This window comes from Poecilia formosa, unplaced genomic scaffold, assembly GCF_000485575.1.
Source record: "Poecilia formosa unplaced genomic scaffold, Poecilia_formosa-5.1.2 Scaffold22, whole genome shotgun sequence".
NCBI classification, from domain to species: domain Eukaryota; kingdom Metazoa; phylum Chordata; class Actinopteri; order Cyprinodontiformes; family Poeciliidae; genus Poecilia; species Poecilia formosa.
The window spans coordinates 1,713,233-1,740,188 of record NW_006799961.1 but is presented as its reverse complement, the minus strand read 5'-3'; the positions used below and the strand labels follow the sequence as shown (position 1 = coordinate 1,740,188).

At 39.9% G+C, this 26,956-nt stretch overlaps 1 long non-coding RNA gene across 2 annotated transcripts in view; it reads left to right on the top strand.

The window, feature by feature from the left end:
- LOC103135263 (uncharacterized) overlaps positions 1-17,452 on the top strand; it is a 109,894-nt gene extending 92,442 nt beyond the window's left edge. For both annotated transcript variants that reach the window (XR_475905.2, XR_475904.2), the window contains one exon: positions 16,643-17,452. This is a non-coding gene — a long non-coding RNA (uncharacterized LOC103135263). The remainder of the gene's footprint in view (positions 1-16,642) is intronic.
- Positions 17,453-26,956: the final 9,504 nt, after the last annotated feature.

Genomic DNA, 26,956 nt, shown 5'->3' with positions numbered 1-26,956 from the left:
ATCAGTTTTGAGATGTTTTCCAGGTCATAGTAAAACATATTAAACTCTATCTGCTCTCAGGCTCATCTAATTAGCCTAAATAGATTTTAAAATAGTCTGAAATCTTTAATGACACTGAAGGGAAGGCACAACAATAGAGTTCATTCGTTCTGTTGATGAAACAGCATGGCTGCTACAATTGACTGTTTCACCACGTTGTGTCTTTTTAGCACGTGCATAAGCCATCTCACACAGTTCATTATTGTGTAATTTATTTTAAAGCTGAGAAAGAAATTCTCTTAGACAAACATAATGTTTTCTCTTGGTGTTCTTTTTTTTTTCCCCCCGTCTGCACCTTTTAAACGACGATGCGCCGTCGTTTCTCAAAAGGAGACGGTTTCTTCCCTCTGAATCAGGTAAAGGAAATTTAGAGATTCAAGGCAGCAGTCTATTACAATGCAAATGCAATTTTAGTCAGAAAGGATACCATGAAAGAGTTGTCTTGAAAGGAAACTTTTCAGCCTTTTCTGCTGCTCTTAGTTTTAAAGGCACCGTTTCAAAGGTTAACCTATGCTGAATCTGTCTTTAAAGACTTATTTATAAAAGTGAGTGGAAAAAGTGATTACAACTATTCAGTCTGATTATCCCACATTAATGATGAATTGTGCTCCAGTCATTTTCTCCACAAAACAGAGTCTAATTTATGCCTAATACCTATCTCATATGAAAAACTGAACTGCCAATTTCCCTCTGTTTCTGAAGTAAAAGTCACCCACTGCCAATAAATGAAAGACGTAGCCTCTGGGCCTGAATTTGCGATCTAGAAGTTGCGTATTGGCATACTTCTTTTTTTTTTTTTTTAACTGTGCAGCACAGATAGAGGAAACTAAAAATTAGAAAATAATTATAAAATATCATGGCTCAAAGGGATTCAGTTTGTTATAACATTTTTATAGATGGGAGATGTAAAAAAAAGTTTAATTGATATAAAGTAAACTGATTCAGCAACCCTCACAGTTATTTTGCTCAACATAGGTAAAAAAAAAATACATATAAGAAATTAGACTTTTGTTGAAGTGCTATAATCTCACAGTGAAGGTTTGCTGCGGTATTAAAGATGTTCTTGGATATCCATTTAAATCCTGTTTGCTATAATAATTGACATATTGTCTCAATTCTCGCTTTTGAACTTAAATTAATTTCAGTGTAGCTACTGATTTGGCTGTAGATACCGACATCTTTATGTATTTTTCTTTCTGCGGTTATTGATTTTGATTATCAAACCGGCTGTGCCTCATTTGCGTTCTCCTGTCTTTCTGATTTTGAAGAGCGACTCTTATGCTTCACTTCGTTTTTATCCCGGCGCACACATTGTGATTCGAGTCAAACTTAACTTGCAAAAACTATCGCAACAGCACTCCTCAAAGTTTTACATCTTCTGCCTTTATCTTTTATGTCATTTACAGTTTTCAGCACCAAAATGAATGACAACTAGTCAAAAAAAAAAAAGCATCGTACTTGCCATACTTGAATACATTTTTTTTTCTATTCTTTACAACTCGTAGCATATTTAGTTTGAGACACCTGTATGCATTAAAATGATCCATCTTACTGTAGATGAGGAGCTTCATCTTAGTGAGAAGTGAAATGAAAGCTGATAACACCACCGCGTTGATGCACACTAGATGCAAGATGGGGTATTTCCGTAATGGCAGCTTCTGATAAACAACCCAGCAGCATGCGTAGGAGAGAGTGTGATGAAAGGACTCAGGCAAAGGAGTTAGGCCATGCCGCAGCAGACGAAGGTAATTAAAGAAGCCATCATCAGCATCATTAATATGCTAGATCTGCTGTGGCCCACTGACTAGTCTAATGGAGAACATGTCATCATCGTCACCATTAGGGAGAGTAGGACACACACAAACACAAGCACACACCGTCTTAATGTTGGGTCGCGCCATGATTACCACCATTAAACCCAGAGTGAGAAGGCCTGCTTAGGAAGCTGGATTCTCTTTTGTAACTATACACACATACTCTCTAACGCACACACACACACACACGCATGCTTAAAGATCTTTAATTCAGACCATGTGAGTGATAAGCATGCATATTTAAGTGATGTCAGGCCTGTTGGGTCTTTTAATTAGACAGAATGAATGAATGTTTTATAAAAAACGTGTTTAACAATAAATGTGTTCATTAATTTGATGAGAGGATGAGGCTCTGATGAGCTGAGTGCAACAGAGTAATGGCCTCGTATTCGACTCTGGTGGTTTGGTGGTGGGAGACGCACAACCGAGCTGCGCGTTTCTGATTTCATCCTCATTTTCCATGTCCTTCGCTTTATGCAGAGGAGTCGGCCCCGAATGACGATTCACCCGTGACCAGGTCAGTTTGTATTGCAGTTTTAGTGAAAAGTGCTTTTGTCCCGAGTAAATACGAATGCGAAACGCACTTGCACTTCATAGAAAGTATAAAAGATTGAAAATCCATTAACCACAAAGGTCCACACAATCAATTTCTTTTACTATCTGTAGGTATATGCAAGGTTTTCTTACTCGCGTGTATTCATTTTAACTGTTGGCACTGAGTGTTGTTGAGTTGTTGGCTAGACATATCAAGTTTATCGTGATTTTTATTTTTTCAAGACAGATAAATTCCGCTCCATCAGCTATAAAAATGTGAACCCCTCCCCAGCATCCCCATGCTCAGTCCACATTTAGCAGCCTAAAGCGAAAAGGACAAGAGGTACCACCAAACTTTGTTATGAATGCATTTTGATGCCCCTTTTAGCCCCTCATCATCTCCTAAAATATTTGTGCAACAAAACCAATCTAAATGTTAAGCAGGTATGCTACCTCAGTCCACCCCCATTTCAGTCCAGCCTCCTTGTCCCTTTCGCATTTTTTTTTTTTACAAATGTCCCTCTTTCTCCCTCAAACACCCCTCTTTCTCTCACCCCTCTTTTCACTGCCTCCCCTGACACTGGTGGAAACAGAGTGATGATGTGTAATTTAGTCCTAATCACAACATCAGACTTGTGCCGCGATTTACATCCCTGCACCAGCCGAGCCAGTCACAGAGTCAGAAGGGAGATGTTAATGTGAGACCGCAGGTAATTACTGTCATTACAGCTTGCTGTCAGTCTGCCTGGTGTGTGTGTGTGTGTGTGCGTGTGTGTGTGTGTGTGTGAGTGTGTGTGATGATGTGTGTAAATGTCTTATAAGTGTGGATGCTATTTTTTTCTTTTAACTCCTTAACTGGTTTGACGTGATATATTTTTTACATGTTTGTGTGTCCGGATGGATTGGATCCTCAACTTAACTCCCGAAATGGAGATACATCAATTTAGACAAAACCAGAGACGAATCATACGCAGCTGAGGGCTGGTGGTATTTATTCTGTTGCCGATAAATGCAGTTACAATTGATACCCTGACTCGGTTGATCCCTGCAGACTAAATGATTTTCCAGATGTAACTTCATTGTTTTCACAGAATTTTGTCACTACATATTTGCTGAACTGCAACCCTTCCATAACCGAAATGTAATTTAAAATGTTTTTTTCTCCTTTTTTTTTTTCACCGTTTTATGCAATTTGAATTATTAAATGTCGACGTCATTTTAACAACTTCTTCTTGAATAGCAGTACAGCATTTAACCTGATATCATTGGGAAATCCAAATTACCTTCTGGTCAATGTACATATCACGTGATTGCATATATACCATTTGTTTGGATGATGCTTGGAGAAATTATTGAAATTACAAACTCTGACATTACCTTGTTATCCAGTTGATTCCCTAAACTCCTTCAATGTGCAGAAACTGCTTGCCTCATTTAAATCAGGACTGAAAAGATCATTCTTTACTGCAACTTTTGACTAAAGAGTCTCCCTAATGAAGAGTTTGAATGCTTGAAACTGTAAATAACTAGTGTAGATATTTACAGTTGACAACTTTTAGACTGTTTTTCATTTAACATTTAGCAGCAGGTATTCTAATATGTGTGTTTTATCCCCCCATCTTTGAAACGATTTTGGTATTTTTATGATTTAAAAAAAAAAAAAACACACGAGCTGATGTGCATGCACATCGACATTCATCTGACGACAGCAGTTGGTATTTTGACATCTGCGGGTATTCATTTGACATTTTTATGTGCTTAAATTATGTCCCACATGTTGGAAAGTTTTTTTTTCCATATTTGTCCAAATCTTTGTGGGAAGGTGGTATGCTATATCAAGGTGTTCCTATGGCGATAAGGGTAATATGTCAGGGTCCCTAGAGTTTAGGCCTGGAAAAGGTCCTGACTGATAAGCAGAATGAAAAAGTCAGCAGTTTGGCCAGTGCCATCCAGTTGCTGTTTTTACCCCCCACCCATCTTTTTCATTTCTCCAATCTCATCTCCTGCTCTTTCCCATCCTCAATCTTTCCTCTCTCCCCCCTGCTGAATACCTCACCTTGCTATTTATACCTGTGTCTGCAAATGCCATCTCTTTCATCCTCCATTATTCTCCATTTACCCAATTTCTCCTAATGTTTCTATTATGCCTTGTTTTTGACATTTATATCCACATTTTCTTCACCTTCCCATTATTAGAACCTCACTTACTCCCCCTTTTGCCTTCCTTTAATTACACCTTTGGCCCTTTCAACTCACATTTAATGGTGAATATGATTTGTATGCATGCATAGTGAGAGAGAGGGAATTTGTGCAATGCAAAAAAATCAAAAATCAAATAAAATTATGCAATCATTGGTAATGTTTCTTTTACGTGAGACTATTTTAAAACTATAAAGCTCTGCTCAAACTAACGTAGTTAAAGTACTACAGGCCAATTGGCCTCTTCGCTAATTTGTAATTCTTTCTTACCTATGTGTTGCTATTTTATACCTGTAAACAAACCGATGTGAAGCCATGCACTCAACTAATTCCATGGTATATTACTTTATTTTTCTTTACTGCCGAACATTTTAATAAGTTACAAAAATGTGAATATTACGTCTATTTGAATTTTATGTTGTTTTTTTTTTAAACTTTTATGATGCACTCTCATGTCATATGCCCCAGTAGACATCTTAGCAATATGTCCAATATCTACTACTGAGAGAAAAAAACATGTGTTCATAGTGGAGAATGAGTGAAAGTGGTCAAAGCGCTCTTCCCTACTGGAAGTTTGAATTTTACTCATTTTCATTTTTCTTTTTGCAAAAAAACAATGCTGTTCTACATTTCTTCACTTTGTGTAGTATTAGCTTAACCTCTTAACTGTTATGAGAACACTGTGTCTCACTGAACCATTGTCTGACATGTAAGCGTTTGTGGGTAACTGTCAGAGGCGTACTCACCTTTGGGAGATTTCCAAATGACTGGTCTGTTCCAGGGCGAACCAACCGGTGGTCGGATCGTTTTACCCCATAAAACGCACTAGTGCTCCCATCGCAGCCGCCCTCTGATTTTCAACCCCAGCCCACCCCTGGCGACAGCTAAGGGCTTAAGGAATTCGTCCAGTATGTTTTCCAGATCTTTTTGAGGGCCTGATAGCCCAGATCAAAGCTCAAAATAAGGTGCTGCTTACTATTAGTGAAGAAGAGAAACAAGGATTTATTATCTGAAACATATGAAGATCTTCTGTGTCTATGTCGTGCATAGCAGTTTTTTTTTAAGCTAGAAAAGAGTGCTCATCTAAGGCATATTTGAAGAATTATCAAAGTGTGACCATGTGAGTCATGTGTGTGTGTTCTTGTAGTTCAGCTGACATATTTGCACCTGGCAGTCAGAATCCTTTTATGTCCCCTTTACACTGTCAAAGTATGAAATGGTGCTGATGTAGCAGACTTCACATGAAACATGTTTCCATTGCATCCAGTTAAGCAGGTAGCTCTTAATTTTGCTAGAAATTACGCACTGTGTAAAAGTTCGCTCTCCATATATGTATACAGGACTTGAAAACATCATCTCACATAAACAAAACAATTGTAGCAAAAGTAATAGTCCTGGAGTCTGAAAGCTGGTATAACAAAATACAGGAGTAAATACACTCAAGGGTAAATGTTTAATGGGTGTGGAATTTCATTTTATGGAGGCTTTGAGAGTGTTTGTGTGTCAGATGTGTTGTCTGAACCTCCAGCTGGAAAGACAGAGTTACGGGCACCATGACCTTTGTGTGGTATATTTTACTATGTTTTTGCCTGAAAAGTTTACAAAAGGCTCTTGATGACAATAGGTGTCTGTAGTACAATGCTGCTCTCTGCATATTGTCTATTAAACTGTCATTGTATCTTCTTCCTTTTGGTGGACACCTTCAAGGGGCTAATGACTTGCTAAAGGTAGAGATGGAGAGAATTAAAGAAGGGGTAGAAATGAAGGGAAGGGAGAGATGGAATGCTTAGAGGTGAACAAGTGCGGGGTCAAAGTGCCATAAACTACAAATTAGAAGAGACAAAAAAAAAGGAGAGTTGATCACAAACAGGATTGTTTTTCAAGCTGTAATCGTTTGCAGGCCCAGAAACAAGACTGGGGCATCCAGAAAATGTGAGTCATCTGTATGCGTGTTGTTTGGATGTGTTGTATGTATTAGGAGAGAGCGTAGATGAAAGTCCATGTGTGTGTGCATTCAGCACCTGATCAGATTTAAGCATTCACATCCAACAAAACTGCTGCCCACCATGTGTCGCTCTTTTATACATGATCTGGCCTGAACTGGCGAAGGGAAGTTTGGCTCTTTACAGAGAGCTGGCTGTTTTGGTACGGCTCCCAAATGGCTCTTAATTTATCATTATCTGTTGCCTCATATTTTAGCCTAATGTGAAAAACACGAATGCCTTGGTTGTCAATGAAACTTTTAGCATTCAGTGCTTTTATGAGAAGACTAAATTTGCCTAAATTTATGCATTTGTTATGATACGAAAGCAGGCATTTGAACAGAGCTAAACTCAGTTACCAAACTATGTCCTCTGCTTTGCTATTACCAATATATTATTTACAGGTGTCCGCTATATTTATAGGTTTTTGTGTCCTTACCACTGTCTACAGACTGAGGGAACAAACATTTTCTGCACACGTCTGTCCCCTCCTCACAGAACGGTACGACCTCATATCCTCAGATGTGATTGGCCACAAGGTTGCCATGCTGCGAATCAAATCGAAGCTCTGCCGTGAGCAGGGTGGAATCACTGAGAGTGAGAGTTGAGCAATGAAAGGGAAAAAAAAAGAAGTGGGGAGTCAGCTCTTCTGATTCACTACAAATCAGAACCTATTGCTTTTGAACATGACCCATCGCCAAAGCTGATGACGATGACAACGGCAGGATTGTCAAGTTGTGGATGAAACACCCCATAGGCCTTGGCCACCTGTGTGTACCTAGTGTAATTATACGTGTGTGTGCGTGTGTGTGTGTGTGAATGTATGTGCATTATGTGTCTTCTTCAATCTGAATGCGTCATTCATGCTGGGCCTTTAACAACCATTACACTCCAATCAAGTGTCTTCTGTCCTCTCCTGCTTGCCACCCTATGGCTGTCAAATGGCATTCATCAATAGAGAGGAGATATATTTATTAGGTTCATTAAGGCAATGAAAATGAATGTTGCACAGATGGGATTGGGTGTAGGATGGAAGTGAGAAAGAAGAGCGTGCATGTCGGGGGACGGGTGTTTGTGCGGGCACCTGCCTGAAGCAGTATCTCCCCCCTCACCCCTCTGTGCCGCCAGTGTGTCCCCCACCCCCGAGGTATTCCTCATTAACAGTCCTCCCGAAAACCTCACCCATTTTGCCCACCACCACCCCGCCCTCCCCTAACGAACCACCAGGCTCTGTTTCCAAAACGGATCAGATTTGTTTTGACTGGGGTAGGTTCCCAGTGCTATTCAAAGCTGTCAGTCATTTTAATGATATCATTAAGGGGCTGCGACAGAAAGATGAATCGCCTTTCTTTGTCTTTCCCTCATAATTGCAAATGAGCGAGAGAGTGGGACAGAGAGTGAGGCAGTTCATATAGATGTATGCATAAGAGAGGGTTTGATTGAGCAAATATAATAACATGGAACAAGATATATAAAAACTGTGAATGAGAGCGACTTCCACAGAGCCTCCCATTGTGTTCCAAGCTTTTTCTTATCTTCATTTTTGTTTATTATGAGTATTCCTAATTCATTTCATTCCGTTGTTGCTTTGTTATTACGACCACACAGACACACTTACCCTAAATGCCATATATATGATAATCTCATATCGGTAAGAAAACGAATGTGTCATGATATTTGCATGACAGGCCTATACGTTCTGTACCTAAATCTCATTACTTGTGGCAAAGGATTTAACTTAACAGTGCCTCCAGTGCCACTATCACTGACAGCAATCAGCACAATGTTGAGATTTCTTCACTGGATAGAGGTTTATTAAAAAGATTTACAAAGATAACTTTGTCTACTTTTCCAAAGAAAAAGAATTTAGCAGTGCAAATGGTATTTTTAAAAAATAATCCAGCCCATAGAAAGTCTGACAAAAACACAAAACAAAAAGAGATATAACTCTACACTAGGTAAAATACTAAAGTTTGTAAGGATGAGTCTTATGTTTTTTTATTTTCTTAAAGTGTAATATATAATATATATTTTGCATTCATGTAAAATCTTTATAGTGTTGCAGTGTACCGTGTTCACAACAGCAGTTGTTTTTCTCTTATTCAGACTTTCTTTTTTAAAATGTCTGATTTGCTTTGTTCTCCAGTTGTCATATAATCAGTGGCATAATGATTCATTCATCTCATGAGACGAGAACAAGATCTGATCTAAATTGTTTTTGAAAAGTAAAAAAAATCCGGTCTGTTGGAGCAGGGATGTATCTAAGATTTGCAGGACGTTGGCTCTTTACCACTGAAGTTGTAGGTCTGGGGTATAGAATATTTCCGCCTGGGTTTCTCTTGTCTATATGTTGCAGTTTTTGTTTTCGTCTTAAGGTTGTCCAACTTCCCAGAAATAGGATGGCTTTTTTTGTGTTCTTACACAAAAAAATAAATGCTGGATGAATTAAAAAATATTTGTTAAAGAATCTCTGCTAAAAGTAAGTCTTTCCACTTTAGGTTTTAGCAATTTAAGCATATCTGTAACCATCTCAGTGTTGCGACAACTTTTGGATAAACATCTGCCCCTCTGCCATCAGTTCTCCTTTCTACCAAATACCTGAATTGCTGCTACATAGCTGCCTGGAAGCGGGTATTTGTCGACTCTTTCTATATAGCAGGAAACCTTAAAGAAATGCTTTCTTTCAAACTTCAAAATAAGAGTTACAAATAGGAGATGGAGTTCAAGCTTAAATATCCGGAGTTCATAATGGCCTCAGATGAAGTTGACAGCAAAAGGATAGTGCATCACATGGCAAACTTTACTTGGACATGAGATCTCATTAAACCCCTATGAATGACATAACTAAAAAAACAAAACAAAAACATATGTCTGCAATACATTGTGACCACTTTACCGAGACCTCAACCAGAGGCTGTGCAAATGAAGTAGAGAAAATGCAGAGCAGAGATAATTGTCTGGTGGGATTAAAGTTCTAGATTTCGCCTGGTGAGTAAACAAGACTCTTTTACCAAAAAGCCCTTTCTCTTACTCAAAGACGAAAAGGGTTGAGTTCAAACTGTTTCATCCAAGATCGAAATCTCTGTGAGTTGAGGAAAGAAGTTTAATTTATGTACAGCAACATATGAAAGAGAAGCTCCGCATGGGAGTCTGGTTCACGAGGCAGAGCTGACCGTCCATTATTGTGAGCGTTAACGTTTGATCCCTTTCTCAGTCACATATCAAAGTATTTAATGCCTTTCACAAGATCTCCACTACAACGTCCAGTATGGAAACAAATTGCATTTAATATGAAAAAGCAGTGAAATATAAGCCTTTTCCCTGCACATTTAGGTCATTGTCATGTTTAGAATACAGTAGCATATACGTTGCCCTTTTTTTTTTTTTCCACCAGTGGTTTGAAACAAATTTATTGAACAATGCAACGAAAGCTTTACTCTACAACCAAAGCGTTAGCAGTAAAAGTGTATGGAGAGAAGGACGTAGCTGCTGAAAAAGGGCTAAGTGATGGAAGCGGATACTGATATGCTGCTTGCTGCTGGCAACACTGACTCAGTTGCTGTCTGACACGAAGCGTGTGAGGGAAGTGCTCATAAAGCATCAGGCTTCATCAGTCCCACGGCTAATGATGTGCCTCCAATTAAGAGCAGCCAGTGATCACAGCAGAGGATTTGTACAAACACAGAGAGCAGAAGTGACAGAGAAACAGAGACGAGACGGGCGATAAGAGTGTGGCTGCGCAAGCAGGGCGCCGAGTCTTGCATAAAATTTACAGCCAAATAAGAGCAGTAAATAAGAAAGATGAGTGAGACTGGAGCAAGAGCGGGAGCGCGTGTTTTATTGGCTGGTTTAGAGCGCGCAGTTGTTTGGCTTTGACGGTAATGACTGTAATTATACGCACATTGATTGGGTTAGGCCGCTAATTACACTCGTCCGTGTTTGCGTGTAAACAGAAGAACATATGTTTACACAGGCGTCATGCCAGGAGCTCCGCGCATCGCTGTGCTCTCTCGCATGGAGTGCATAAATCTCACACAGTTGTCTCAGCAGCGGCGATGATTCATGATCTGCTGAAGACCACATTACCATCGAGAAAAGAGTTTAAATCATTTGAAGAATCTGCGGCGATGTGGCGCTTTGGATTTCATAGAGCTGGTTTGTACGCAGAACTTCACGCTGCTTGTTTTTTTTTCTTTTTTTTTCTTCTCCCCCCCCCCCCCCCCTCGGTGGTTGATTGGAAACTCATGGAACTCAATTTTATATCGCAATGTAAGCGATCAAAGGGAAATTTCAGCATTTCTCTTATTAACATTCTGTATCATCTTTATGGTGTGAAATTAAAAGATCTGTATGGGTCAGTTGCAATTATCTTCAGTTGGTAAATGTCATTTTTGGGAAATGAGTTTTTCTTTAAAAAAAAAAAAAAAGGCTTATTATTGGCCGAGCTAAATTAGTTTGCTTATAAGCAGAGATTCAGATTACAACTATTTGCTCGTCTGTCTATGGATTTTTATTTATTCAGCATTTTCTCATTTTTAATGTTTTACTTGCTGACATAAACTAATAAAAGTATGCACAACTCCATTGACGTATACAACTGAAAAACGAGGCTCTTTATTTTTGCCTGTTTCACATAACGTTGCACAGTGACTCCAAGGTTATATAACATGCATCTAAAAACATAAATATTCCTATGCAGTCTTAAAATTCAAAAGCATATGTGAAAGAAATCAAAACAAATACTATTTTATGACAGTTTTTTTTTTTTTTACATTCATTTTATTGTTATAGTTGAAGTTTACAATCGACTAAAACACAAGAACTTACGAATCGTACAAACTTTCCATGCAAATATGTCGGTTCACATAGTCTCTCAACTTTCTTTTTTAATTTAAATGTTTTAACTTGTGGCTGATGAGAGCAAACATTTCAGACTCTGTGTGTCTGTGTCTGAGTTCCCTCCCCCCAGCCCTCCGCCCTGAAACCCCGACGCCACCATCACATCTACAGGAACAATAATGCCATTTATCAGCGTTTCGAGGAGTGCATGCATCTTCTCAACTGAAGCAAAACGGGACTGTCTTCCCCATCCGCTGCTCTGATAGAAAATCCCAGCTTGCTCTTTTACAAGAAAATTAACATAAAGGAGGTACAGTGGTACTTTAATGGGCTAAGAAGTCTTCACTAAAGTATTTAGAAGGGTTTTTTTTTTTTCCCCCCCGAATGCTAACTGGACAGGTTCATTGGAGCATGAAAGAAAAAGCGTAAAGCGGGGGCAGCAAGCTTTTCAGCTCGCACAGAGCACCATTATCCACCGTCGTTAATTTAATAGTCATTCCTTAGTCAGCCCTGGGTCTGAAGATACGAGACCCTAACATTTGTTTGTCATTTCCCAAAACAGATTTAATAAACAGTTAAAATCTTAAATGGCTTCTTGTACTCTTAATGTTCCCTGTCTGCATTTTCCTTTTTTTTTTTTTCTTTTTTCCCAGATTCATATGCATTATAATTTAATGATTTCAGGAACCTATTTGCCAACCCATCTTTGAGTTTAGTAATAAGTTTTAATGAAAGTCGACATAACGAAGATGGTGCATCTTAACCTCTTGTGCTCAACATTTTCATCAGTATTTGGCTGCGGTTGTATGAAAATATGTTTCTCTGTATGGATAGAAGCAAATATAAAGTATCTGTATATTTTTCTGAATTTTACATTTTTTTGTTTTGTCTCCACTTAAACTATCTAATAAAATTTCATTGAAAACGCACGCAGAGACATTTGTTTCTCCACGTTTTAAAACAAAAGTTTCAAAATGTTACATTTTTACAGTGGATCCGTCTATTTGCTTTTTGTGCGTTGCCACAATGTGGCAAAAATGTAAAACTAATAATTGCTTTTTGTCTTTTGAAAACGTCTTTGTGATTGTTTGGAGCTAGCCTTTCAGTTGACGGCAGAAATAAATATTTAATTCACCTGCTTAGCTCAAGTTTAAAGCGACTTTGTCTAAAATTACTTCCATACGTTTGCTGGTTCGGAGGCTTTCACTTGTCTTGCAGCACTGAAAAGAAACACCGTTGCTCGAAACCTCAGCAGAATCGAGGACATGCTTTCGAGACTGCAAAGCAACCTGGAGGCCATTGGCGTATTAAATCAACAAGTAAGATTGTCATACATGCACACGCACACTTGCGCGCGCACACGCACACACAAAGACACGCCACGTCCTGACGGTCCTTTTACCCGACAGACACAAACACAAACCCACACACCAGCCCACCTGCTGTTGAGCTCACACAGAAGAGGAAGCTTTCAAGCGTCCAACTTCAAACACGCAAGCGCACTTACACAGAGGCACACACAGACATCCATTTCCTCTTCCTACGATAAAAGTGAAAAGTCTGTAGCAGGGTTGGGATGGAGGGTTGGAGGTGGTGGTGAGAGGGGGCGGCGTTGGTTTGGTGAGGGGGGAGGGGGGAGGAGGACAAATCGTATCGGGAAAAAGCAGTGACGTTTCTTTTCTCTGGTAAATGATTTCCCTTTCATGAAACTCAGAGAAAGATGTATATCAATACAGCCGCGCTGATCTCTCCATGACAGCGCAGGGAAATGGCCCGCTGTGATAAAACAATGTGGGGGAAAAAAACACAGAGGAATATTCTTGGGAAATGCTGACATTTTTTACTGTGTTGAACTTCACAAGAGTCAACAAATCACCAAAGGAGAGACAAATCAAAAGCACTCCTCAGCCCCCTCAGTTCTCCAAAACTCCTGGGCCCGGGGAATGGCTCACCCGACTTTTGTTAGTTTGCGGAGTGGCCCGCTGATTGACGGGCTGCGAGGAAAGCTGGTACTTGTTGAAGTTTTAATGCCGACATTAGTTGCAGGTTCCAGACGAAGGAGTATGGAGCAACACAGGAAGCAACAGACGGAGGGAAAGAGAAAGGTGCTGTTTAACAGGTCAGGTGTGTAATGGCGCCTCTTAATCTCCAGTGTGAATCATTACACACATCGATCCAGCACGGACAATCTACTTGCACACAAACGCACAAGCTGCCGGGAAAGGCAAGGATAGAAACATTTCACTGGTCTGCTGGACTCTCACACCTGCACACACACACACGCACACAAATATTCAGATATCCCTGAAGAAGTTGGATGATTTTGCTAGTTTATTCATGTATAAGCCGTCAGGTTATAAATCAGGTCTGTCTCATTGCATCAGTCTTATTTGCTCATCAAACAGAGGCTTTGCTCTCCCGCTCACCCAGAGGCTCTCCACAGAACACATTCACCTGATTTCCATTCCACTGTCAAGCTAATTTCATGCAAACTTTTCAAATGTCACACCAAATTAACAGAGATCATGATTATCATTAAACCTTAGGTTTTTGATTATTTTTTTTTGTTTCTTTTTTTGTTTGTTTGAGAATGTCGTGTTATTTCAGGCAGAGATGAGAGAAAATGCATTAGATTGGTTCACTTTCAGGTTAAAGCAACTCAACGAATCTGATGCAAAGTAAATTTTGGTGGCTTTATGACATGTGCAAACACAAAAGTAGAAATGATCACGTGCAGTCCTTTAAAATATTATTGAAGCCATAAAATTGTTATGGCTTCAATAATAACATATTGAAGCCATAACATAGGAACATATTGAACATATTGAAGCCATAACATAGGAAAAAGTTCCTAATTTCCTATGTTGGGCTAATTGCTCAGATGCCTGCACTCACCTGCCTCGCTCACAGTTTTCCAACTGGAATTTAAAAGCAGTGATACTTTAAAAAAAGACTTGCTGGTGGTACTATAAATTTACACACCAGGACAAATGTGCATTTCTTTTTAGGACTGGAAAGGTTTTATCTTATATGGCGTGCAGAACCAGCTGGAGGGCGGACTATGCTTAAAACATTCGGAAAGAGCTCGAGCCAGTCCAACATTTTTTTTTCTTCCCATTTCATTATTGATAAAAATTACACAAGAACACTATCTGGTATCTTTGTATTTTTGGATGGTGATGGGGAAAAAGTTCCACGTTTACACAGCACGGCCATGACCTTGAACCTGCTGTAGTTGTAATGCCAGGCCACTACATGGCGCTGTGATTTTAGCATATTGACGAAGCGTACATGTGCTTTTGACCCTTTTAGTTTCAGTGAAGTATTTCCAAGACCTTGTGAATTTAGTGACGGTTTATTTTGTGTAAAATAATCTTTATCTGTAATTGCAGCAGCGTCTACTTCCTAAGTAACATAATTTAAATTAACCACTGCTTTCTTCATTAAGCTGTTTTGAGCTTTTTTTTTTTTGCCATTTCCAACAGAGCTATTGAAATGTGTTAAATGTCATAATCCCCACTTACTGTGCCCTTCTGTCTTTCTCTCAACCCCACTTATAGATGTGCTCACGTCCTTTTTATCAAACCGATGCACGCCAGTTTACTCGTGGTATGTGACGAGTGAGCTGACAAGCTTTGATTTTTAATTTTACCCCCCTCCCATGCAATTAGAAAAAGGTACCCCGAGCCACCAAAGACGAACAAAATTAATCAGGTCTGTCTGAATATGCAGTTAATTATAAATGTCAGCCTCAGTGTTTTTCATTTATAGGCTCTATTACTTTTGGCGTAGCATAAAATTAACAGACTGAAGGATGCTTTCTAGTTGAATACAGTATATGCTCTTTAAGCGACTTACGATGGTTGTGACACACAGTGTATTTATTGGCTTGGCAGAAATGAAGCTTAAGACTATTTCTGATCATCGGATGTCATACATTTTATCAGATCCATTATGCATCTTCACCTTTGTCTATATATGTGTGTGTGTGTGTCTGCGTGTGCATGCATGCATGACCTTGTCTTTGAAAGGACCGTTTAAGGAACGACTGCTGCTTATGGGGCCAAAAGTCCCGGCCCTATATGAAGAATTGCTGTTTTTGTGTTAGGGCTAGGCATATTCTGGCAATACAGTACTTAAAGGTCAAGGGTAAGACTCTAGACATGAATGGAAGTCAGTGGAAAGTCCTCGTGAAAATAGAAAGACATGCTAAGTGTGTGTGTGTATATAGAGGGCGGGGAAGGTGTCTGGATGGGAAACATCCGGAAATGTCTGTCTCATCACCATTTGTGTTTCGCTCTCTTACTCTTATACACACACGCACACACGCACACACACACACGCAGTAATGCACAGTTATAAGAGCACACATGGCCAGACATGTTATTGTGACATCATTCTTTAAGCGCAGCTTGCACACACAGAAAAAGAGATGCGAATGTGTGCAACTGTCAATATCTGACATTTCTGGGGTTTTTTTTATTTCTTTGCCTGTTTAACTTTCTCGTTCTACTCCTCCTTAGAGCTAAAATGAGTAATTTTAAATCTTTCGTTCTTTTAATCTCCTATCTGCTTCATTATCCTTCTCTTTCAACCGGCAAAGTGCCGTGTTTTACAGCAGATGCAAAATTCTGTAATGTCTAGGCCTTGAAAACGACTTCTTAGCTTAAATTTCCTCCTGCTTTCACCTAAATGTTTTTGTCAAAAAAGGAAAAAACAAAACAAAACACAATTTCACTTGTCTGTAATTGCGTTTCAGCGAGCCCAATCATGTTTTGACAATGTGCAATTTGTTTTGTGTCACGGGTGATTTTCCGTCCAATAAGACCTCTAATGATCACTTAAATTGGTTGTGTTTTATGCTGAAATTTCTCCTGTCGCATGATTCCTATTTCCAACCGTGAGCACAACACACTCCTCAAGCCCCCTTTTCCAACCCCCATTTGCATTTCCCCTTCAGCTGTGAGAAAGGGACTGCAAAAGCTTGAATGAGAGTCGTATTGAAATGTCAGCTACTTGGTAAAACCTGATAGCTGTTTACTTCTGATGGTTCATCGAATTTCTGCGACTCTGAATGAAGTTTTACTTGATCATGTGAATCTCAATGTTTGGGATTCCTCAAAGTTTTCTCAAAGTGTGTCCCTGCTCACATTGTTGTCATTTGCGTTAAAAAAAAATGAATCATTTTTCTCTCTGCGTGTCTTCCTCTGAAATGTTTTCTTTCTCTCTCTCCAGCTAAATGTCCTCCGCAGAAGAGTAAACGGTTGCGTAGGCTGTATGAGGAGAAGACGTCCAGGCACAGAAGACTAGAGCGACGGATCTTATTTTCATCCACCTCTCAGCATTACTCCTCCATCCACCTCTCTCTCTTCTCTCTGCCTCCATCCCCCAGCTTGTCTCTTCCTCTGAGAATCAACTCAGTGGCAGGGGGACACTGATGGGGCTTAAACCCAAACTAAGGTGAAAGGAGATGGTAGGGACAGATCAGGTGAGTCCCAGGCTCGGTGAAGCATTTGGGGATAGGCCAGCTGTGGGGTGCGCCGTCTCCTACTGTCTGGAAGGTGGCTGTCATGGAGGATGAGTGAACATCTGGCAAGTAGAACCCTCTGACTTTGACCTGTGATTACTTTTGAACTTTTAAGTTTCTTGTTATTTATTTGGTATGAGGGTTATGTCCTGCAGATCAAAGTCAGATCAAAAGGTTCTAGTTTTGCCTAGTTTGGCAGAACCAGAAGGCTTTTGCATGAAAGACAACAAATACTGTATCTGAAAGTTTAGTATTTTATAGCCACTCATACTACCAGAAAAATAAAACATCATAAAAGTTGCACAACTGTTTATTATCAGTTATTGAGACCATTTAGTCTCATTGAGTCAGTGCCAGTCGTAATACTGTGCAGCATTTACATTTGTGAAAATGTTTTCTAAGATTTTGAGCACAAAAAAGAAGAAAAAATACACCATCAGTTTGTACTGCAACACAAGTTGGTGTTACAAAACTCAGCAAATCCCACCACAATGAAATAAAAACAACAAAACAAAAAACCTCTTGATCTCTTGATTACAGATTCAACACTCCAACGTTTGAGACAAATGTGAATCTAGCCTATTGAGGTAAAAAAAATAAATAATAAATAATAAAATGTCGACACTTATTTGTAAAATCCCAAAGGGTAAGAAAAATGAATACTTTCTGCTCAGCTTGGAATCTAAATTACTTGCATACGATGTATGCAACTCAGTGCCACATCTTTAAGGAGTAAATCCGTCCTACTCATGATGTTAGCCTCGCAAATGGACGAATGAGTGTCATCACATCATCATCGTCATCCACAGACATGGCGCAGATGTTGGCATAAATGCTTCTAACACGTTCTCTCGTTACACTGCAGCTGCGCACCATGTGTCCCACTTCTACTCTCGTAAACACGACCACGTGCCTTTATGTGTTGGCATGTTTCTCCGCGAGTCTGTGGAGAAGATTATTAGCACCAAGTCATTACAATGTGACTTAAAAGTACCTAAAACTTATTTGGCTTTTTTTTTTTGTTGTTTTTCATGGGTTTAATTATAGATAATGGAGAACAGACATACTTGTATTTGCATATCTCTGTACCTACTGTATTCATATTTCAGAGTGCCTCTATTAACGTTTCTCTGTCAGCTCGTGAAATGCTCCATAGCATAGATTGCATGTGAGTATAGTTACTATATTGTTGAATGTTTGACTACCATGTCAGACCTAAATGTAAATACATTGCCAGGCATGAAAAATTACAGTAAATGAACTTAAATAAGATTTTGCTGCAGTGATACAGCACATTTATGCCTTATAATCCATTGTACATCTACAGTTGACACATCATTTTTTTGTAGTTTGAAGAATTAAAAAAAAAAAAAGGCCGGTGCTTATTCACATGAGAAAAGGGTTAAGAGAAAAAGTATGCAAATATTTAACCAGAAAGAGCGCTATTATACTGTGATGATGAGAATTTGGGGAAAACGGGTCTCGGGCTTCTGACGGCCTCTTCATCTTGCCGTCCTTTGTCTCCATCGCCCCCGTCTGTCTTTCAAACCCCCTTTCCATCCCTCATTGCTTGTGTATATACATAACTTTTGTATAGCCAGTCAGGATGTCGGACATTTTAATGATTTCGTGCGGAGCTCTATGTCCTTGTTAGCTTCGCTCCCCTCATTTGCCGTGTCACAGACGAAACTACCCCCTTTTTAAATGCAAACACACATGCACGCATGCACCTCCTCACACCTACACACACCTATGTTCTTTCACAAACACACGTGCGCAGTCACACAAATGGCACAGTCATTAAAAATGAAACCACAGGCTTTTTTTTTTTTTTGAAAACTCCAAGGACTCGGGGAAAAGTCAGCAACGCAGCGGTGAAAAGATTCCCCCTGGAAACAATGAGGAGAATGATCATTTGTTGTTCTTGAAAACCCGGTGAGGTTTCACAGAGGTTAAGCTTCCCTTTGATGTGTTTTTAACTCGTTTCAGCTCTGTGGAGGGATTAGTGAACCACTCACACACACACACACACACACACTCCTAAACACACACAAGCACACGCAGGCTCCTAATTTCCACACCATCAGCTGCTCTCTCACAAAGACGGAAAGAGCAGAACAGACTCCTTCCTAACCTAATTTTATCAAATGAGCATGTGAGGTACTTCACTCCTGTATGTGTGGTCCCTTGGAAGTCTGTGGTAAACCAGGAAAATATTGCAAGTCAGTATTTTCTTTTTATCCCAAATTAGCGCTTGGCTGTTTGTGAGCGATGTGGGCTCTGAAGCACAAGAGAAATGGAGCGATGGAGACTGAAGTTGTTGATCATCACAGCCCTCATTACTGTGTTTACGAGGCTTTATCCTTATTCTGGGTACAAATGATTGGGGTGTCTGTACCCATGTGTGTTACCAGCTCCAGTTTGGGCCATGTTGTGAGTCTGTCTCCTGTAGTCGTCTCTAACAATCGTAAAACCTGTGGTAGAATGCTGTCCCCGAGATGACAGCTAATTGCGTTTGCTGACAGTTTTAGTTATTTTTTTTTTTACCGTCTTGTAATGGGTGAAGGCACACAGAGCAAGTTGAATAAACTTTCAGTGACTGAAAATGTTAGTGTATTCAGTCGCCATAAAGTATACCTATCGTTTTGCTAATTCTGCAAATGGACCAAAAAGCTAAATCTGGCAAAGATAAATGTCGTCATCGGTGAAGCCTGGAGCACATTCCCTGCTACATAGTCTGTTGTATTACTGTAGTCTAATGGAGAACTTTAATGTAAATTAATTACAGAAAAAGCTCATTTATAGGAACTAGCATGTGTCATATTAGTCATGTGACACATTGTCCGTTTATTTACCTTCTGCTTCCACATTGCCTATTCCAGGCCTGGATAAATGTAATAAAGAAAACACGGTTAACAAGATGATTTTTTTTTAATTTCCATTCAACTATCCTAAAAGCAGTGCCTAAACGTTGATATTTAATTTTTTTGTCCATTCATCCATCTTTACATGTAAACTGCAAAGAGAGGCCTATAAGAACTAAGAACTTTGAATTCTGAAAAGTTGGAAATTGGACCAGAAAAATCTATCAAAACCTTGCAGTCGCTTCGGCTGTTAGCTGCAGAGCTTTGTTGTCGTTCTGTAATAACTCTTATTTGCAGAAGTGTGTCTGATGAAGACGGAGAGGGAAAAACAGGCCGAGAACTACATAATTCTGACATAAGGAGCTGGAACATGTCTCACCTGGAATATAAAGTAAATGATTAAAAGGAGACAGTGATGCGCTTTTGTGGCTGCTTTTTTCTAAACTATGCTGCAGAATGCTGACAATCTGCTGTTGTAGTCAAATTTAAGCTGTAGGCAGAGGTTTATTTTCACTGTGACAAAATGTTCCAGCAGAAGCTCACTGATTATATACAGAGGAGCTTTATTAATCTTGTCACACATTAAACAGCGAATCAGCACTAGTTTTTAATCTGCAAACATCCATAAGACCTCAGCAGCGGTAGTATTACTCTTGAATTCAGACTTTTCTAAATGATTGGCCCTCTCCACTGAAAGAAAGAGAGAAATAAGTTTACCTCATATTTTGTGGACTAAGTTTCCAGCAGTTTGCCTTTCAGATATTAAGCCCGACTGTGCCGTGCAGACAAAGTTTATGTAATTTGCTTTGTTTGATTGTATGTATTTATCTGAGAAAATAATGTATTAGGTAGGTTTGTCATATTTGCTACATTGTTCAAATATGTTTTGTGTATAACTGCTCATAAACAAAGTCTCTACACTGCACCTGGAAAAAATAAAAAATAAAAAAAGAAATTCAACAACAAGCTGCTCGGTAAAATATTGCTCAAAAAACTAAAATACGCCAAATGCAAAAGTAGTAGTTTAATCCTCAAGCCTATTACTGGCAAAGCAAGAATGTCTCACAGACAGATGGCTTTAAATCAGTTTCTAAATCTTCCCGCTAAAAATAAACAGCAGATGACATCAGCCATCATTTTGGTTGCAAAATGAAAACAAAATGCTTGTTTATGGCCGGCTTGGTATACAACAAAAGGACTGACAGACCTGTCTTTTAATTTCCTACCCAGCGCTGCGTTTATACTCTGCCCCCCCTGTTGAGTCTGACACAACCTTAGAAGAACCTTTCTTCTAAGAGGCTCATTATTAGATTTGATTTTAACTGCATTGTTATATCCTCGTTTTTAAGTCTCTGTGGATGAAAGCATCTGCCAAATGCAATGTGTTTGAGGCATCGGATTTAAAAAGATTGTGTGGCTCCTGTTCATTAACCTATCCAAGGCATCTGGCACTGTGGATCCACGGTATCTTGTTAGAAATTCTTTTCAGGAATGGCATCTCTAAACAAGCTGCCTCTTGGTTTGCCGATTGCCCGGCTCGTAAGGACGCAGTGTGTTCAAATGGATGGATTTAGTTCCACCTTTCTTGACGTCAGAAAAGGTGTACCTCAAGGCGCAGTCTCAGGACCCATCTTGTTCACGATATAAATTATTGACTGCATAACATTTCAAATGGCATGCTTCCTACCATTTATTGCAGTTAATCTGGAACATTCCTATTTAAATATTTGTTTTAGCTTTTTATTTTTATTTTTTTTTTAACATACATTTTGTCAATATCAGGAATGATTGCTTTTAAACTTTTGACATTTCTGATAACATCTTGGATTGCCTAAGAGTGTAGACATGGTATTACCACTTGTTACAGAATCTCATCCTCATATCTTACTTGACTGAAACCTCCTTGAATAATGAGTCATTAAAAACGGTGGTTATTTTTTAATGTGCATGCCCCACACCACACCATCGCGTCTACCTCACCAGTCTCAGCATGGGAAAGATTGGTCAAGCTTTTTATGAGTCCAACTCAACATACTTAATTCTACTGCTCAACCCAAAGAAGCATTTTGCTTAAGTGAACTTAAAAATGTATTTCTAATGGTATAAGGTTGATCTCAAGGTGTTATCAAGATTAAGACATATTCTCTTAATGTTCTGTGTTGCTATTGGCAACAGAGGCTGCAGAAGACTTGAGACTGGAGTGGAGGTTCTTTTTTTGCTGGACAACACTGAGCATGCACCTAGTGCAGTGTTCCTCAAGATCGAGACCTAGATCTAATAGATAATCTATGTCAAGATCACAGAATCATTTCACAGATTGTTCAATTTCTTTTTTTTTTTCTTTCTTTCTGAAATTTACGCCATCAACTTTTTGTGGGAACTGCAATAAGTCATGCTGAGGGTAAATGCCTCGTCGTTTATTTTAGAGCTTATGGCTCTAAGAGTTACAGATTGCGCGGATTTGCAACTTTTAATAGGTTACACGAGCATGTGGCTCCTTTCACCCGAAAAGGTTTCCACTGAGATTAGGACAAGGGGAAACAGGTGGGAATAGTACAGTTTAGAACAGCAGGGGGGCCTAGTGGGAGCGGAAGATTATTAGGCAATTTGAAACAGAAGAACAGCCTAGGACTATGGGGAATGAGGAAAACGGGTAGAAAAGACTGGGGAAAAAAAGAAATCCACAATTTGGAAAATAAGTTTCGAAGTCGGAAGGAAAGGAAAGGAAAGTAACAGACAGATGCAGTGGAAGACTGGCAAAAGCTGGAAAAGATGTAGATGTGGTGTGTGGTTTAGGGGATAAAGAGGTTAGTATTGAGAGTAACAGGTTTAAGAGGAGAAAATGAGGAAGTAAAAAAAGAGGAGGAGGAGGAGTAATGGGATATTTGGGAAGTGATGTTGAAATGGAAAGGAAAGCTAAAGGTGAGAGAAGTCTGCAACAAAAAGAATGACAGAAAAGGGAATGAGGAGACGCCGGACAGGGAGGGGTGGGAATAGAGCGGAAAAGGTAGAGAAATAAGAATAAGAGAGTAGCTTGAGATTTAGGGTGTATATGGAGGAGAGAGCGGCAAAGAGGAGCATATTGTCCTTATCGGGGGGCTCCAGAAAGCCTGCTCCCTAATGGGGCTGGTGTGAAGGGGAAATGAGGACTAGGCCTGATGCTACTTGATTAGCCATGGACTCAAACACACATCAAAGATGAAGAAGAGAGGGAGGAGTGTCTAGGTGCGCGTGTGTGCGTGAGTTTGTGGGCCAAAAGGTGAGTCACCGTCACCTCCTTCAGCAGGGCCACGAATGAGAATCACTCTCACTTTTTCGCACACACTCAGATGCAGACGCATGACTATTTTCCCTCAGCCTTGAAAGGGCCGGCTGCTCTGAATAAAGGAGGTCCTCTGAATCGGGAATGGAGGGGGGAGGGGGGAGGAGGCGAAGGAGGGGTAAATAGACAAAAAAAAAGGCAGCAGGAGGTGTGGATGTGGAGGAGAAGAGAGGAAACAGGAAGGAAGGGAGAAAAGGAGAGCAAGACATCAAAAGGAGTCATCATGCTCCATATTAGAGGAATAATGAAATTAGCCTTTTAGCTAACGACATCTCCTGACGGCTCTGTTTTCACATAAATTACAGCAGGCCAGACTGTGGCTGCCTCAGCACAAAACACAAACACATTCAAAACGATCAGTGTGTCGACCGGTCAGTGTCTGCGTTTGAAATTCAACCCTCAGACACCTTCATCCCTTTCCTAACCCTCACCCTAAATTCATTACTGTCACACGCTCACACAGCTCTAATCGTATTCATCATGCTCACCATAGCCGCCCCTAGAAGTCCCCTTAAGATTTCTATCAATGGGAACCCCACTATGGCTGCTGATGACCTTCATTAGCCTCCCTTTTCTTTCTTTCCCACATTCTATATTTGTTTTTCATCTCCTTCACACAGTGTGCGTTCACAGCTGTGCCCTCTCTTTGGATTTTCTCCTTCCTCCCTCATTACCGTTGCACACATTTGAAGCTTTTAGTTCATTTTATGCGTCTCGCACCTATTTCTTCGTACTGTACACCGTTTCCTGTGCCTTTACCGTCATCCCTCCGTCTTTTTATGTGTCACTTTTTTTTTTTTCTCATTACTCCTGCTCTGTGTTTCATTAGCATACAGAGTAAGAAGATGGCGCTCCTGGTAATCTGCGTGATTTGCCGGTGACAAAATGGAGGGCGTCATCAGAGGTCGCAGCGCCGACATCAGCCGCCAAAACCGCCGTCGACGGCTGCCTGTCACGCGCCTCGCGCTCACGCGTGCGTCGTACATATTTGAGGCGCGCGGGAGCGAAAAGAAAGAAGCATAGATCTGTAATCAGGTGTGACACATCCAAGTGTCAACGCCGCAATCGTACCTGACAGCCACATACACACCAGCGGTGTTTGCGCTGTGGGCCGCCAGGATGCAAACAGACATTGACAGGTATCTGAATATACACTGAGATGCACATAAGAGCCGCTTTAATGAATACAGCCACTTTGTTTTGCTTCCTTCACGTTGCAGAAGTCAGGTTAAAAAACAAACAAAAAAAAAAACGTAATAGAGGGAGATGTGCACGTCGACAGTGAAATGTCAAAATGATGACTTTTTTCGTCCGCCCGTTCGCACAGATCATCACTTAAGCGCACAGACAGCCACAAACTCTTAGTCAGTTTCATCTGAATTTATATCATTATGAACATTTTATTAATAGAGTGACCAATAAATGGAAAAAAAGTGTAATTTGTTGTCTTGTGTTTACTATCATAAAGAGAGTTTCTACCTCGAATTATGAACCCCAGAAGGGCCATCCCATTTACAAGAGAAAGGTAGAGGAAGCGTTGCAAAAAAATCACTGTAGCCATGTTGAGAAAAAAGACAGTATTGGTTTCATGAGAATAAGAGATTTAAGTAATCATTCATTTTCTGTTGTTTTCAGTGCGTAAATGTTTGGCAAATTACAAACTGTGATTTGGGATAAGGGACTTTATGCTTGTCTAATTCTAAGGTGGTGCTGATGATGAAAAGAGCGTTGAATGCACTTTGCTTTACTTTGGTTTTGAAAAGAAAATATCGTTTCTGAAGAGCATTAAACATTTTTAGTTTCAAATCTATCCATTTTTGTAATCCATGGTAAGTTTTTCCAAGTTTTTCAACAGTATAACTGTAACTGTTGTATGTTGTATATTTTCTTTTCCTGAAAAATTTGAAACGAGATATCTTTATTACTCAACAAGGCCATTGCTGAGAACTTAACTTTTAAAGTGATTAAAGAAGCTTACACCACCAAACTCGGGAAAAGAGTAAAAATCCTGACCTTTGCAGACCCAGTGAATCGCATTTACAAAAGCTGCCATGTTTTTAATTATTCTTTTTGTGTATTACTTTTTCATCAAGGAAACTGCAATGTACCGCGACAGGACAGCGTAACTCAGCGCACAGGGTGTGTTGATCAGCTGATGACTTCCGCCCCTCCTAATTTTGACTAGAAATAATATTGTTTTAATATTTTCTCCTGCTTGACAAGCCAACTGTGTTTCAACAAACCCCGTCATCCTGGACTCAAAAAGATGACAAACGGGGCGGAAGAAGCGACTGCTTCAACAATAAAGATTACAAAGCACGGTAGCCAAGAAGAGAAAGAGAAATAAAGAGAAAATGCAACAACAGAGTGAAGGATAAATTCTCAGGAGGCTCTGTTAAGTTGTATTACAGCATAAGCTTGTCACTAATGGTGTCCCTGCCATGGTTATGAGTGCTGGAAATGCTTTGGTGCTAATAGACAGATTATGGAAAGAAACGAAGCATGTCCTGAAATCCTCTTAGCAAGGCTTCACCTTTTTATGTATTTATTTCCTGCCATATTCTTTTCTGTCACCCCCCACCGCCCCTCCCACCTCCTTTCCTCCCTACCTTGGTGGCCTTGGCATTGTCTCGTTGAAAGTGTTTAATGTTTGATTGGTTCATGGTGGGGAACGTTGTCTCTTGCTTCTCTCGCTCTGTATCTTTTTCCGTCTCACACAGTTTTTTTTATTTTTTTTTCAAAAGGCACTTTATTTATTGTCCCTGGGGAGCGCTACATTATGCATTAACCTGTTCAATTATGCATTCATTTATGCAGCCGTTGCCTTATGTAAATGCACTTTATGATTAAACAAATTGTTTCACTGTTTGGCTGTGTGATTTCCTGCACTGAGTGTTTGCCGGTGACATCATAAAGCAATAGCAACAGACTGAGTGTCTGAGGCAGCCAAGTCCTGCCTGTGCCCCGTTGAACTGGTGAAGGACCGCGGAGATTGCGAAAACCCACAATAGGATTTTGAAGCTTACATTAAGTCAGCTAACGCATGTAGGCTTCCTCTCTTCAGTGACTTGTTGCTTACCATTTGTTGATTTTGATTCTGCATTGAATGTAGAATCAAAGCCATAACTGTGTACCGTTCAAAACTTTAAAATTAAAAGAAACAAAAGGTAATGATTGTTTTTGTGTGTGCTTCAGGAATTGTTGCATACATGCAACCAGACTTGCAGAGCCGCCTCTTTTACTCCAGGAAAAAGTCCGTGTTTGGCCTCGCGCAATTTAATGGAAGGCTGTTTTGGCTTTTGATGGAAATGAGGACGGCCATTCACTGATGTATGGAGGATGCTCGTGCTTTGTATGTTGTGAAGGCTAAGGGCCTTGCTGAGTAAGGGCATATAGAATGTGGTACTCTAGAAGATGGGGGCTTGGCAGTAGAACAATTAGCTTAGTAAGGTTTAGAGCTAACATGCAGGAAACGAGTAAACAACATTTTTCTTCTACTTGCGTCGGTTTCTGTGATAAAATGATGGGTTATTTGCAAGAATGCAAAGTATATGGGTGCTTTGGTCAGAGAACGCCAAATCACCGGCTGTGATTTTGTTTTTGACAATCCACACAGGCTAATCTGCTCTTAGCAATCAGAAATAATAGCTGTAAATAATACTTAGTGAGAATGATGCCTATGCTTTGTCTCAGGGTGTGTAAGACTTGGGAACAGGAAAACATCTTTGAGACGGACGGAAACGAGGGATGGCTGTTGCTCTGTGCGGTTTCAAATCTTTCTTAAACTTAGATTTCTGGTGTTTGTGCAGAAGACGGTCAAAGCTTAATCTCTTTGA